At 50.2% G+C, this 13252-nt stretch overlaps 1 long non-coding RNA gene across 2 annotated transcripts; it reads left to right on the forward strand.

The window, feature by feature from the left end:
* Positions 1-552: 552 nt before the first annotated feature.
* LOC112989774 (uncharacterized) lies at positions 553-7717 on the forward strand. 2 transcript variants are annotated; one of them, XR_010391083.1, is made up of 4 exons: positions 553-648; positions 2411-2577; positions 5008-5090; positions 6815-7717. It is a non-coding gene; the product is annotated as an uncharacterized LOC112989774 (long non-coding RNA). The 2 variants fall into 2 exon arrangements; XR_010391082.1 differs by having other exon boundaries at positions 5008-7717.
* The last annotated feature ends 5535 nt before the right edge of the window (positions 7718-13252 follow it).

Below are 13252 nucleotides of genomic sequence, written 5' to 3' on the forward strand. Positions count from 1 at the left end.
TGCTCCATCACGGCCCTCCTGGCCCCATCACGGCCCTCCTGGCCCCACCACGGCCCTCCTGCCCCGCCACATCCCTCCTGCCCCACCACGGCCCTCCTGCCCCACCACGGCCCTCCTGGCCCCACCACATCCCTCCTGCCCCACCACATCCCTCCTGCCCCACCACGGCCCTCCTGGCTCATCATGGTGCTCTTTGCCCCACCACAGCCCTCCCGCCCTGGTCCTGGCCCTCCCGATCCCATCGCAGCCCCGCTGCCCCCGCCCGGCCCTGCCGCCCCCTCACGGTGCTCCCGCCCCGGCCCCCTTCTGCCCCCGCCACCCGCTGCAGCCAGCCGCGGCCGGGCCGAGCCCAGGGCGGCGGGGCGGCCCGCCCGGCACCCGACCCTGCGGGGACAGCGGCACCCGCCCCCGGTGCCGGCCCAGCCCGGTCGGTACCGCCGCGGTGGGGCCGGACCGCGCCGCGGGGCCGGGCCGGACCGGGCTGTGCCGTGCGGTGCCGTGCGCGGCGCCCCGCGGCCGCTCCGCCCCGCCCCGCCCCGGCGGGCGGTGCCTGCCCGCCGCCCCCGCTCCCAGCAGCCCTTGCAGCCGCCTACAATGAAATTTGCGAAGTTTTTTCGGTTTCGGCGCCATTTTCGAGTGGACTCGGAGGTGAGGAGGGAGGGCGGGCAGGGCGGCGGGGCCGGGGCGCCGCGGGGGGCCGCCCCCTCCCCCCCCCGGCGCCCGCCGCCCCCGCGGGCGGGCCGTGGCGCGGGGGGTGCCGGCTCCGCGGCGGCGGCCCCGCGGCGGGGGTCGGGGCGCGCTGCCCGCCTGCCCGCCCGTGCAGCGGGGGGTGGCACGACGCGGCCCCCCCCCCCCCCCCGCCTCCGCCCGCCTTCCCTGTGCCGCCGGGGGCGGCGCTGCGGCGAGCGGGAAAAAAAATAAAAAAAAGGCAAAATTGCAAAAAAGGAAAAAAAAATGGGGGACGGGAAAAAAAAAAAAAAAACTTTTTCGTGGGGGGGGGGGCCGCGGTGATAAACACCCGCTGCTCCCTGCCCCCCCCCCCCCCCCCGCGGCACAAAGGCGGCCCCGAGGCGGGGGGGTCCCGGCGGCGCCGGTGCCCGCGGTGCCGCCGCGCGGGGCAGCGGCTGCTGCGCGGCGCCGTGACGCAGCTGGGAAGTGACAGCGGGGGGCGGGGCGGGGGCCCCCCGCGGCCGGACCGTTAGGGCGGGAGCGGCGCGAGGCCTCCGCGCGCGCGGCGGCGGCGCCCGGCCCCCACGTGCGCGGGCCGCGCAGCCCCGCGCGCCCGCCGCGCCCTGACAGGCGGCGGCGCCCGGCCCCGCCGCCGCTCCGCCGCCGTTTCTCCGCCGTTTTGTTTTGTTTTGTTTTCCTCCCCGCGGAAGGCGGCTCGCCCTCCCCGCCGCGGCGCAGCCCGGCGCCTCGCCGCCCCCCTCGCGGGGCCGTTCCGCCGCCTGCAGGTGTGTTTCCCCGCGGCTTTTTTCGTTTCGGGCTTTATTTTTCTTTATTTTTTTTAATAAAACTTTTAATTAACGTTTTTTTTGCCGGCCCCGGGCCGGTTTTCGCCTCCGGCCTGCACGCCCCGGCGGCGAGCGCCGAGTTTGGGTGAGCTCACGGGCCGCGGCGCGGCAGAAATCACGCGTGAGAAAGTATTTTTATATATATAAACGTATTTTAAGTAAGCGCAGAGTAATTTAGCTCACTAATTTAAAATAGTAAAATTTGGCGCCTATTTTGGGGGGTTTAGTTTGTTTGTTTGTTTGGGGGTTTTTTGCTCGTTACTTGCCTTGCACAGGAAATTTGAATATCCTGGCGAACGCAAACTCCCAAGCGGAGCTTTTTTTCGTTGAATTAGCCCCGGTTGCGCATTCGCTGTGATGAGATGCCTGTGGGTTGTCTTTTTTTTTTCTTTTTACTTTTTTTATTCTAAATCCATCGTTTTTACCACGTGTGCGTCAGGTACATGAACACAATTTTTTTCTGGTTTAAGGAAATCAGCTTTCCAAAACTAAAACACAAAATATTTGGGAGGAAAAAAAAACGCGCTTTTTTGTTCTGTGGGTACGTATGTAGGTGAGTGAGCATCTGCCAAGTTTCATCGTCGTCTGCTCGGAAGAAATCAAAAGAAGTCGCCATTGACTGTAAAAGTCTGCATTTAGTTAATCCACTTTGGGAAATACAGTAAAACTGAACTGCTAATACAATGAACATTTGTGAAATATAAGAGGGAAGCTTCAAGTTAATGCTTCAGACGAACTGACCCATATCTATCTATATATCTTTATATATAAAATATATATATTAAACATATATATATATATATAAACTAGTGCATGATTGTTATGTTTTGAATTAATGTTCATCTGACCAAAAAAAAACCTTTTTTTTTCCTGTTCTTAACAAATGAACTTTATAGGATTCGGACTTCCAGATCTGTCCTGTGTTGTTTAAAACTGGATGAGATGACAATGCAAAAAATGGAAGTAACAAGAAGCATCATACTTTTCTTCTGTTCAGCAGTGTTGAGAAAAAACTGTGGATCCTGGAATTTTACTGTGGATTTTACTGGTTTTCTGGAGTACTGTAAGTCGAAGTCTTATCCTGTAGGCCTTTGCAAGTACAAGTAGCTCCGTGTCATGTTGATAGACCCATCTTGATACAGTCAAACTACTAAGATTATTTGGGTCAAAATCAAAGTTAAGTAAAATTAACGAATTAATTTTGTACATTATTTGAATTTGCCCTTTGTAGTAGTAGTTTGGTTTCAGATGTTCTGTTCCATGTAAAGGCATGTTAAAGTTACGTGATTTAACATGCAGAAAGTTTGCTATGCTAAAATTTAAATGTAGCTCTAACGTGCTTTTATTTATCTAAAATGCATGCTACTCCTCTAATCTTTTTCTAAATACGTTAGTGAGGAAGGAATATTTTTAATGAGGTGTATGAGAAATTATCCACTCTCATATAGCTTTGATATACGAGCGTATATTAAAATATATTTTATGTATTTATTTTCTGCCACTTGGGAAGAAGCCTTAGCTGCATAAAATGTGTGTAGCAGCAATTTTCATGTGGTATTTGCACACTGAGGAGATGCGCTATAGATGCCTGTGCAAATGAAAGTAACTTTGCTGTGTGCAGTTCCCACATCTGACTGTTAGTGCTGCTTAATAGTCATTTCTCTTTACACCGCCTTAGCTTAACTTCGACAGACTTCTGAGTCCAGTCGTATCAGAAATGTAATAGCTGGAAACATTTGGTGGTTGTCGATCAAACACTGGGTCTGATTCCAGCTATTAGCCACATCTGTAAATATTAATACATGACCTTGTTTAAATTTCATTGTTCAAACGAAGGCAGAAATGAAAGCAGCGTGATTTTTTTTTTTTCAGACCCAGTCAGATACGAAGTGTTTCAGTGGGTGCTACTCGCCCCTTTGCTTTTGTTTCGTTACCATAATTGCAAACATCTCACTAATGTCTGGGACCTTCAACTGTAATGAGATGATTTATTTTAGTCTTTTTGTAAAGTAAATGCTTTTTTTTTTTTTTTTTTAATTCTTTCAAAAAAGAACAACGTCTTCAGGATTTGTTGTGCCTTTCTCTTGAAAAACAATTTGATAGCAGGTTTTTTTCCTGTGCCTAGATATCTAGGAGATGCTTAATATTGATTTGTCTTTGAGTTTACCTAGCACTGAAGTGGCGAGTGTGCAAGTCAGTGAAGGCTGTGTATGCAAATCTGTCCTGTCATGGGCTCGTATATTTATTTCCTTTCCTTTCCCATGGTGCTTTTTCTCATTTTTTTTTCTTTTCTTCTTTTTTTTTTCTTTTTTCTTTTTTTTTTTTTGTTTTGTTTTGTTATAATGTCAGTAAAGAGGGACTGAGTTGCATTTTAAGGGAATCCTCTATTTCAGGGTGAATTTGTTTGTGTGTGTGGTTGGGGGGGGATTGTTTTCTACTTAATTGCCCAATATACTTTGGCAAGCAGAAGTCACATTGTTTTGTGCAATGGATTTCTACGTGTTCAAATTCCCCAGTTACCGGGAAGATTTAATTAAACCTCTGTAGATATCTGGCTTGTGTATGTGACAGGTAGAAGTCTTAATTTCTAGAAATAACTGGTGGGTAAACAGCAGGCCTGGAGCCCTCGTTTGCTCATGGCAGAAGAAGAAATATGCATGTGACTCACCTCTGGCACTCACTTCTCGTCCATAGGGTAGAAGTGAGCAGTGTGTTTGGGAAGCTCAGGGTTTGTGGAATATTTTGATGCCTTTGCACTGAAATAGAGCTCTCGAGGCTGCCGGAGTGGGGCACGGTTCCTGGGCAGCGGGTGCTGCTGGAGGTGCCCCCAAAAACTGTTACCCCAAATACTCTGTATTTTACCTGCTTGTCCGAGGGGTGGTTTATCTTCTGAAGCAATGTGAATAATACATTTCCCTTCCCTCTGGACTGTTGGTCTGCCGGATCGATAGGTCCCTCTTGCTATTTTAACTCCTTCGGAGGAGGAGGTGTGTTAGGAGGGGGGGGTTGCTGCTCAACGAGCTATTGTGCGGCAGCTTTTCCCATGTGCTGCGCATGGGACCCCGCTCGCCCACAGAGCTGCTGCTGCTTTCGGTGCTGCTTCCGCACAGGGGCCCGGTGGGTGCTGTGTCGGCGCTCCTCGGCGCTGCGGACTGCTGGGGCTCCCAGCACCATTCGTGAGGAACGTGCTGCTGGCAGCCGGCTCGCTCTGATGGTGCCCCTGGCCCCGGCTGGGGAAACAGGGAGAGGGATGCAGTCACTGCTTAAGTACTTCTTTGTGGTCTGGCCTATCTGGGGGGTGAAAATCTGATTTCACCCACCCTGTTCAAAAAGGTTTGTGCCCGTCAGAGCCTATGTATATTATCTTTGTCCTTTGCTTGCAACCAGGCTGGGGGAGAAGATGCTCTGTGGCTGTGCTACAGCACAGGTCACCCCTCTGCAGCACGGCGCCTGTTGGCATGCTTTGTAAACTCTTCTTTTTGTTGTTTTCTAGTTCCTGTTGAAACAGAAATTGCCCTGTGTCAAGCGAGAATCACTTGCCAGGAGGACCTGATGCGTCTTTGCGCTCAGTCAAAGGTGAGTTGGGAAGGTGAGTTTACGTGCCTGCCCACTTGGAACTGCTTGTAGTATCCCCATTCCCGGCACTCTGGATAAATGGAAAGCCCTCAGAAGTGCGTATTCTCTTTGGGTGCTGCGGTTAACACCCAGAGGAGGCAGAGAGAAAACTCTTAGATCATACTTTTCAGTTACCATCGCTCTGATTTTAATACTGAGGATCCAAAACGCAAACAAAGTTTGAAAAAATCCTGAAAGAAACTGAAGTGTGAAGTAGAATGCTTCAAACACATAGCTTTGTATTGTTTAAAATAGTTACTCTCTTAGCATAAATTCACGTATTTTCTCAGATCTATATTTTACTGCCTATCCCAAATTGCCCATTGCTCAATATTCAGTGTGAGTGTTGGTCTTCTCTGTGTCGGAAAAAAGGTTGGTGAATGTGTATTGAACCCTCACTTTGGAAAGTCACGCTTGCTTAGGAGAGAGCTCTTTGCCCCCCTTGTCGAACTAGGTGAAAGACTGATTGTATATAAACATTCATTAAAACATGAACCTCAAACACAATCAGAATGGATTATAGAACTAAGCTTGTTTGCTGTTGCCTTTTTTCTTTTTTTAAGTCACTTTAAGAGATGAAAGAAATAAGACTACACAGGTACAGTCAAGTAGAACATTGTTACAGAAACAAAATGAAGGGTAAAATTATGTGGAGGCTTATTTTGTTTTAGCTTATCCAGGTTTAACTTTCTCTTTGTACTTGTTTGTTTCTTTGCAGTAAGTAGCAATTGCTCTTTAGAGAGCTGGAACTGGTGCTATCAGTATTGAGGACACTGAAGTGGAGAAAAAATAGTGCTTTTTTTAGTTGGCAAATATTTAATTTAAAAACTTGCAATAATCTGGCACAGGTCATAAGAGCTTTCGAAATTCCTATTTTTAAGTTTGCTAAAAGGCAGAGACTAGGAGGTGGACAAACTGAAACTCGGATAACCAGTGTGTTCAGAGACAGCACAAACATTTGAACCCAATAGCACCATTTCTGACATTGTTCAGTTTTTTGTGATGCTGCTTTTTAAGAAAATGAATTGAAGGAAGTTGTCACATAACTGAAAAAAAAGTCAAAAGGAAACACAAATATGTCAGGCTATCTGCTTCTGTACTGGTACTCACATGCTGACGTGTAACTGCCTCTGTTGGCCCTGCACTTGAAAGTTACAGCCTTGTTTGTGCTCTTTTCTGCCCTGCAGTTATTTTCTTCCCTTCTGGTATGGGCAAGGGAGGCAGTGAAGTACCAGGGTATTTTCCATTTCTGGTAACTTGAGTTTTGTCATTCAAACAGGGAATGAGCATGATCTAATCTTAAAAAAAAAAAAAAAAAAAAAAAAAAAAAAAAAGTTGGGGTTTTTTGATTTTTGTTTTTTTAAGATGTCTCAAAAGTCAAAATGATCCAAATCAAAATAACTTTTGGAAAGCATAGAACAGTTTTGCACCGTAGGAATTTGGACTTGTGTTCAGCAGCCCCAAAGAGGGAGGTACAAGGTAGCATTTCCCAAGAGAGCACTTGGAAGGGCCAGGAAGGTCTGCGAGATCTTTACAGTAGATCGGCACATCCGCTAGATCTGGAAGTGTAGGTTTGCTGGAGCCCAAGTGTTAAGTATGTTTGGGGGCTGGGGATAATGGCTTATTTCTGATTTTGTTTCTGAAACCGGTTTGTTTACTCTGTGTAACTGCTTGTTCTTTTATAGTTACAGACTTTCTGATAGCACCCGTGAAGAAAAAAAATGTCCAGTGATGGTAATGCATGCACATTAAATATCTTCATTGTAGAGTGTTCTTCAGTACCTTATATCATGGTTTAAAAAAAAAATCAAAATACCATTTGGAATGTCAACATTCAGTGGGCTTTGAGGAGATGTAGCAGCACATCATGGTTTGTAGGGACAAGGAGATACAGACCATTCTGGGCTGCCTCATTACCTCAAGGATAAGACAAGAAAGTGAGCTTCTGGTTATCATAGATGTGGAAGCTAACACATTCCCCTGTATCTCTTTAGTTCAGTTGAACAGGTACGTGTAGATAAGTTTTCTCGATGCTTGTGTCTGTGCACTTCCTTTGCAGCTGCAAATACATACTGTATGAATTTGTGCTTGTGTGTGTCTGAACGGGGCTGGGCCTGCAGGCAGGAAGGACTTTCAGCTCCTTTTTGTTGTTTTCCAACGTGGGCATGGCTCGATCTTGGCTGGAGCACAATGCCTTCAGCTGGCTTCTTACCCCTCGCGTATTGTTCGAGGTAGCGCTCCTGCCGGCCCGTCCTTTCCCCGGCAGAGGGTTTGCCAGGTACTGCGTTACCCCGCGTGCAGGGGGGTCTGGAGGCCGCGGAGAGGCGCTAGGATGGAAAGCTGTCAGCAGTGCTCTAGCAGCACGTAAATACTGGAGTTTGGGATTGCCTGTTGCTCTCCAGTATTGCATTGCTGCTTTAGTGAGGCTGGAAATCGGTCCCTGCTGCAGGAGCCAGGGCTGCGGCTCGGGGGGCGCCTGGGGGCCGCGCAGCCTCCTCGACGCAGTGCCCGGGGCCTTCCCTGCTGCTGGTCGGGCCTGGGGCTCCCCTCTCCCTGCACGAATAAACCACTGCGGAGGCAGCAAGCAACGAGGGCTCGGTGTCGTTCATGGGGACGGGGTGGGGGCTGTACCCTGGCACTGCCAGGCTGGGGGCACTGCTATGGGGCTGAGCCCTTCCCTAGGGAGGGAAGGAGCAATTGTACTGGGGGTACAGGGATGATGTAGGGCTGGGGTCTACCCCATGGGGTGAGGGCTTGTCCCCTGTACCCTGCTGCAGCAGCTGGGGGGGACCAGGCATATGGGGGGGATGCAAGGGCTGGTGGCAGCCCTGGGGTGAAGCCTGGATGGGGCAGGAGGAGAGATGGGCCCCCCGCCCTGCGTTCCTGGGGTGCTGGGAGCTGCTCCAGCTGCAGGACCCTGCCCTATGGGGCTGGGTGACCCCTGTTCCTCACTGGACAGGTTTGGGGCTGGAGCTGCTGGTGCCTTATCCCAGGGGGTTAGGGAAGGGAGGTGCTTGTCCCGAGAAAGCCGATGCTGGGGGTGGAAGGGCTTGTCCCAGCTTTCTTGTGGGGCTTTCAGGGGTGGGAGCCCCAGCCTGAGCAGCACCTGCTGTAGGGCAGGGATGTGGTAGTGGGTGGGGGGCTCAGCCCCTGCCTGGGTGCTGATGCTTGGAGGCTGGAGCAAAGTCACCTGTGCCATGGGGAGTGGTGTGCTGTGGACTGTCACGATGCTGCAGTCTCCTGTTTGGTGGAGGGGGCTATACAGCTTAGAATGCTTCCCCCCCCCCCAATTATTTTTAGGAATTAATAAAGATCAATAGCTATGGGGGAGGGAGGGAGAAATGTCATCTTGCAGATTGACGGCTTAATTGCTGCTGCTGGTCTGCAAGGTGAGCATTGGTACCACCAACAGAGCAGTGTGAACAGCCCACCAGCATGCAAATACTGCTTAAAGTGTACCGGAGGTGCAAAAGGAGCGTGTGGGGTTAGGACCGGCTTTTAAAAAGCTTGTCTGACCTATTCACCGGGACGACGTGCTTCCACAAACTGTTTTAAGTCACAATATTTGGACACCCAATTAACCTATTTCAAATCAAGACATCTGTATTCTTTCGCTTGCATCTGTAAAGTGGCACGTTCCCACTTTCTACAACTCAAGCCCTTAATCACCATAAAAAAATACTGCTTTCCCACAGGAATAATGAATAGTGACTTAATGAAGAATGACTTGTTTTACAGCGAAATTGGTCAGGAAAGCGATTAATTCCATATTTCTATACTTTAATTTCACATTAGATTTTTTTTTATGTGACCAGGTAAGTTTTACATTGGTAGCATTTATATATGGAGTGTAAGAGCTAAAAAAAATAGGCTTTATAGCTTTTTTTTTTTTTTATAAGACTTCTCTGTTGCGATCAGCTTGATTCTATTCAGCTGCAAAAAGAGATTTCCACCTCATTTGCAGTTAGGAGACTCCTGCTTTTGCCCACTCCAGACTATCGCCTCCAGCCAGGATGAAAACGCTCCGGCGGTAACGGGGGTAAAACCGCCCACGCTGTTTCAGGAACCGCGGGCGAGCGGAGACTTTCGAGGTTAAATCAAGCCCGGGCAGCGCTCTCAGGCACACACCGCTTGAAGAAAAAAAAAGAAAGAAAGAAAGAAAAAAGGAAAAAAAAAAAGGTGGCCCCGCGGGAGCCCCCGGAGAGGAGCGGAACTCCGCCGCTCAGGGCGCGCACACCCCGCGCGGGGCCGCGGCGCTGCCGAGCCCAGGGCGCCTCCAGCCGCGGAGGCTGATGCCCCGGGAGCGGCGGGACCGGCACCGCTGCGGAGCAAGAGCCGTCGAGGCTCCTCCGTGGTTTTGCCGTGATTTTCGTAAAGAAACTGTCAGGCTGCGGTTCCTGGCGGTAAGTACTTACATGCATCGCCGTACGTCTCCGCGTAGCTGCTGGGTTTAAAAGGTAGAAGCTGGACAAAACTATTAATCGTACGCCTTTACACCAATCCTTTTTTTTTTTTTTAATTTCCCCCAGACCGCAACCCTCCCCCTCACCGAGGGTGAGGGTATGTGATCCCCTCGCAGCACCAGGTGCCTCCGTCAGGGAGCCAGCGCTGTGGGAGCCAGGCGAGGTGTCGTGGATTCCCGTAAGCACCAGAAAAAGCAGCCCCCAAAGCCACCTTATCTACCTCCAGGCTTTTCTTGCTCACCTCCTTTGATGCCGAGGGAATTCTGGCAGTGGCCAGCAGCCCACCGTGGCAGCCAGCGTTGTCTTGCTTTCCTTGCACTTCTCGCCCACCCACCGCATCTGCTCTTCCTCGTCTCGCCGAGCGCGCGCGGAGCCGGGGCGGGGGTTGCGCGTGTCGGTGCAGCGCTCCGCGCAGCGGGAGCTCCCCGTGCGGGTGCTGCCAGCGCCAGGTCTGCTCCCCGCACCAGCGGGCAGGCGATGCTTCCCGTGCCTCTCACCAGAGCGATCCTCCCGGCTCAATAACGCGACGCGAGCCGTGTGCCCAGCAGCAGGTGTTAAGCCCTCGGCTTCAGCGGGAAGCGTCCAGTGTCCGCGATGCAAAGCTGCAAGAAGGACGGAATTGCCTTGATTTCGGCGAAACGCGGGGCAGGAAGGTGCGCGGGCGCCGCTCACCCCGCGCAGCGCAGCCCGACGAGGGGAGCAAGCGGCGCGCCCGGCGCCCGCGGACTCGGTGGATCGTGGCAGCAAACTCACCGAATGGACGGAAAAGCCACAATTTCGAATCGCCTCATTTCTGAAGCGAAGTACAATGAGCTGCTGTCAGGAAGCTCTCACGTAAAACCATCCTTGTGTTCTGCTCAAACAACCGACCATGGAAAACTTCCCAAAATACAGCGCAAGAAGAGCAGCCGTTGGCGTATGGACGCTCCGAGGGAGCGCTCATGCCGTGCACGCTGCAAGAAACCCTGCACGCTGCAAGAAAATACCCTGCTCGGCAGGGAAACGCTTCTGATTCAAGTGTGCGTGACTGGTGGGGAAGGTCCGACGGGAAGGAGGAGACGGGGTGTTATGGAAGATGTAGCTGGAACAAGGCGGGTGTTTTTGTTGTTTTTTTTTCCCCTCTTGTTCTTTGCTAGAAAGCCCAAGACGGTTTTCTAACTACAAGCGTAGGGAGTTCACGCTGTAGAGCGCACGGCTGCAGGGCATTTAGTCGGCTTCTCAGATTCCTCCTGGGCACTTTGCATTTTGTGAATGGGAGAGAGAAAAGTGCCAAGAAAGGACTTTAAGGAGAGAAGGGCGAGTTCGCTGTATTGCACAGCGCAGAGCACCGCTCTGTGCCGGGAGGGGAAGTCGAGGCAGCACCCAGCGCTCACGGAAAGCCCTTCGCGGCCGGGCAGGGGCGGCGCGGCTCCCCCCGCCGCAGGGACACCGCAGCGGGGGGGGGGGGGGGTTGCCCTAATTCTCTGCCAGACGCTTTGCCGCTGGCCGCACGTCGGGTGCGGAGCGGCTGCACCGCCGCGGGAGCCCCTGCTCGCCCGACGGTCCCTACCTATCCCCGCACAGGAGCATTAGCTGTTCAGTTATACTCCTGGCTACGCTTGTGCAAGGGGAAGGAAAACAAAATCGCCAGCTGCAGGAGAGCACAGACCATCTGGGAAAGCAAAAGCTACTCTACTGCCCAAACTTGCAGGCATCATGTACCTCGATGTGCCCTGGGCAGCCCGGAGACCCGCGGGAGGCAGCGGCGGGTTATCGTCCTGGTTGTAGTGGGGGGAAAACTAGCCAGCAATAGCAGCCCCTGAAACCGGGTCATTTACCCACAGCTCGATTTACTCATCACAGCGGCGTATCTCACCTGCCAGCTTCTGCCCTGATTTTCACGGTCAGAGGTACTGCAATTCACCAGTCAGTGTTTTAAGAGTGAGGAACAGCGTGGAAGAAAAGGTATTTACAGAAACATCATCCTAATGTAGCCCCGCTCCCCCCTTCGCCAGCCTCGTAACGCCTGGCAGCTCCCAGCGTGGTCCCTTTCTCAGCTTTCGGGGATTAAAATCCTCGCTGCCATCTCCCAAGGTCTCGCTGAATCTTCCTGCTGCTGCTGCACTTCAACTCCACTCTCATCACCTTTGGGTCCACAACAACTGTACCCTGCTGGCTCTGGCATGCTGACGGACTCAGAAAGCTGTTTCCCCATTGAAATAGTTACCAAACCTGTGACTTGGGAAATGCAACAAGTTTCAAGTTCTCGAACGCTACAAAAAGAAACAATAAATTGACCAAAGAGCAATATGACTTCTCATCTGCTAATAAAAGTAGCTATATACAGCTGAGACTGATCTTGCAAGGTGCAACCTTGAATGGGAAGTAAAAGCAGTCGGACACGGCAGAAACGGTCCTTTAATGAAGCATGTGTAACGAGCTCCCGGGAAGCGGCATCAGCTCTTCACCACTGCTTTAATGCATGTGTAACAGGACTTTCAGAGCATGATATACAGGGATACAAAACCAATGTATAATCAGTCAAGATATACAATTACAAGGCAACTTAAAGGTTCTCATTTAGCTAAACTTTCAAAACCAGAAGATTTCTCTTCAAATAAAAAAAAACACAGAAGTGAACTGCCAGCCCAGCTTGTATAAAGACCTTTTGTCCACTCTCCAAGCTCTGCTTAAACCACTTTAGAGTCCAATCAGTGCAAACTTAAAGCAAGACGAATAACTAGTCCAAAGCAGAGCTACACGTTTGTGGTACCAGCTCAGTTAGTGTAAATGGCCTGTGGCAGGCTAGAATTATCAAAATTCCAGATGTCGCAGGGTGAGAGAGTGTATTAAAGACTATAAATATTCAAAAATAATTTTTTCAGCACACATTTGTGATTCATAAAATGTGGAACTATAATGAATTTCAAATGCCACGTAAGTGTTCAAATACAAGATTTTCTTTGTGCTTTCATAATGTTTTAACAATATATGGCTGGATTGCATAAAGTTTGCATTTAATTTAAGCTGGTGTAACAATAACTCAGTCTTTTAAGCTAGATTACTGAATTTAAAATGAAGAGGCTATTTTCAACTCTTTTTAAGTGAGAATTTATCTTCATACAGTGTATGGGCAGGTTCTGCAAAAGTAAGCTGCAAGATGTTAGAACTGTTCTAACAAGAGTAAAATAGTATATAATTTTTTTATTTCTGAACAAATTTAATGCAAAGAAAATAACATAAGAGCTTTTTAACAGGGAACCACTTTGGGGTGATAAACTTCACCTGACAAATGCCAATGTGTAGGAAGTGTGTCCCTCCCCCCCAAAAAGCCCATTCACCAGTATTTCAAATGTGGTAGCACTCAGTAAGACTTTTTTTTTTTTTTTTTTTAATCCACTTCCCTCAAATTTATCAAACTTTTCTATGCGACACAGCTGAGGTCTGCTAGAAGGCAGCCTCTGCTCCTGCAGCACCGCTCTTGTGGGCAGTGTAACGCAAGAGCTCTTGATTTGAGCCTTGCCCAGCCTCCTCCCTGACTGCCCCATGTGCGATTCCAAACATTCCCATCCCCAAAATGCTGGTCATTTCCCTGCTCAAGGTAGTTTTGGAGGATAAATCCATCACCTCTCCTCCATTTCCCAAACCACAGCATTTGAATAACCTTTTTGACTAAGAGAG

The sequence above is a fragment of the Dromaius novaehollandiae genome, chromosome 11 (genome assembly GCF_036370855.1).
Source record: "Dromaius novaehollandiae isolate bDroNov1 chromosome 11, bDroNov1.hap1, whole genome shotgun sequence".
Taxonomy (NCBI): Eukaryota; Metazoa; Chordata; class Aves; order Casuariiformes; family Dromaiidae; genus Dromaius; species Dromaius novaehollandiae.